Source organism: Danio rerio, chromosome 5 (genome assembly GCF_049306965.1).
Source record: "Danio rerio strain Tuebingen ecotype United States chromosome 5, GRCz12tu, whole genome shotgun sequence".
NCBI lineage: Eukaryota > Metazoa > Chordata > Actinopteri > Cypriniformes > Danionidae > Danio > Danio rerio.
This window is the reverse complement of record NC_133180.1, coordinates 127,501-130,000: the sequence shown is the minus strand read 5'-3', so window position 1 is coordinate 130,000 and position 2,500 is coordinate 127,501.

Here is a 2,500-nt window from a genome sequence, read left to right as displayed (position 1 = left end):
CACCAGCCTCACTTTGTAAAAAAAAAAAATAATAATAATTATAAACAGAGTATATCCCCGGCCATCCCATAGGCTTCACTTTGCAAGAAAAGTAGTAGAAGAAACAAAACTGGAAAAAAAAACTACCTGCCACCGCAGACCCCCGGTCATCCCATTGGCTTCACTTTGCGAAAAAACAAAAACTGATAAAATACTATATACATACCTACATATACATATATATATATATATATATATATATATATATATATATATATATATATATATATATATATATTTTGTCTGTGTGTGTGTGTGTTAAAGGATATATCATGCTTCTACCAGAAATATCCCAGAGACCCACCATCCCCCAAGTGAGACTTTGTCATTTCATTGGCTTCACTTGGCAAAAAACAAAAACTGAAAAAATAAATAAAAATACCTCGTCCCCCGGCCACCCCATATGTGTATATATATATATATATATATATATATATATATATATATATATATATATATATATATGTGTGTGTAATTACATATATGTGTTTGAGGTAAAGGATCTATCACGTTTCTACCAGAGACCCACCATCCCCCAAGTGAGAGTTGGACAAGTGTGCCCTAACCTTAACCCAACCATACAACCATAAACCCCTAACTCTAAACCTCAACCTAACCCTAAACCCAATTTTAACTCCACCCCTAACCCCAACCCAAACCCTACCCCCAACCCTAAATCCAACTTTACCCCTCAACCTAACTCCAAACCCTACCCCCAACTTTAACCCCACACCTAACCCCAACCCAAACCCTACCCCAACCCTAAACCCAAATTTAACCCCACACCTAACCCCAACCCAAACCCTACCCTAAACCCAAATCTAACCCTAAACCCCAAATCATAACCTCAAACCCTACCAAGCCTAACCCTAATCCTTTAAGAAAAGACCCACCATCCCCCAATTGAGTGTTGGACGACCATAGTCTCTGTGCCTTTTCTCTCTCTCTCTCTCTCTCTCTCTCTCTCTCTCTCTCTCTCTCTCTCTCTTGCAGGGTGAGCTGAATCGGCTTGACTGACAAAAACGAAGGAAAACCACCACCTCTAGCCAGAGAGCAGGAAAGCCATCCCCCAGCGAGAGTAGGACGACTGTGGCATGGTGCAGTGTTCCACCCAGCAGCAAAAGACCCACCATCCCCCAATTGAGTGTTGGACAACCATGGCCTCTGTGCCTCTCTCTCTCTCTCTCTCTCGCTCTCTCTCTCTCTCTCTGTCTCTCCCTCCCTTCCCCTCCTCTCTCTTTCTTGCAGGATGAGCTGAATCGGCTTGACTTTGACAAAAACGAAGGAAACCCACCACTCCTAAACAGAGAACAGGAAAGTCATGCGCCGAGTGAGAGTTGGAGCAGTGGGCCTCGACGAGGCTCGTGCAGTGTTCCAAAGAGCAAGAAAAGACCCACCATCCCCCAAGTGAGTGTTGGAACCACCAGTGACTCTTTGCCTATTCTCTCTTTCTAACCCCCCCTTTCTTACAGGGTGAGCTGAATCGGCTTGACTTTGACAAAAATGGAGGAAACCCACCACCCATAGACAGAGAGCAGGAAACCTATCCCCCAGCGTGAGAGTTGGAGGAGTGGGCCTCGACGAGTCTTGTGCACTGTTCCAAAGAGCAAGATAAGACCCACCATCCCCCAAGTGAGTGTGGATGACCAGTGGCTCGCTTTCTCTTGAGAGTGAGGGGAATCGGCTTGACTCTACAAAAAGAGGACAGACCCACCATCCCCCAAGTGAGTGTTGGAACCACCAGTGACTCTTTGCCTTTTCTCTCTTTCTAAACCCCCCCCCCCCCCCCCCCCCCCCCCTTCTTACAGGGTGAGCTGAATCGGCTTGACTTTGACAAAAATGGAGGAAACCCACCACCCATAGACAGAGAGCAGGAAAGCCATCCCCCAGCGTGAGAGTTGGAGGAGTGGGCCTTGACGAGACTTGTGCAGTGTTCCAAAGAGCAAGATAAGACCCACCATCCCCCAAGTGAGTGTTGGATGACCAGTGGCTCGCTTTCTCTTGAGAGTGAGGGGAATCGGCTTGACTCTACAAAAAGAGGACAGACCCACCATCCCCCAAGTGAGTGTTGGAACCACCAGTGACTCTTTGCCTTTTCTCTCTTTCTCTTTCTTCTCTCTCCTTCTTACAGGGTGAGCTGAATCGGCTTGACTTTGACAAAAATGGAGGAAACCCACCACCCATAGACAGAGAGCAGGAAACCTATCCCCCAGCGTGAGAGTTGGAGGAGTGGGCCTCGACGAGTCTTGTGCACTGTTCCAAASAGCAAGATAAGACCCACCATCCCCCAAGTGAGTGTKGATGACCAGTGGCTCGCTTTCTCTTGAGAGTGAGGGGAATCGGCTTGACTCTACAAAAAGAGGACAGACCCACCATCCCCCAAGTGAGTGTTGGAACCACCAGTGACTCTTTGCCTATTCTCTCTTTCTAACCCCCCCCTTTCTTACAGGGTGAGCTGAAT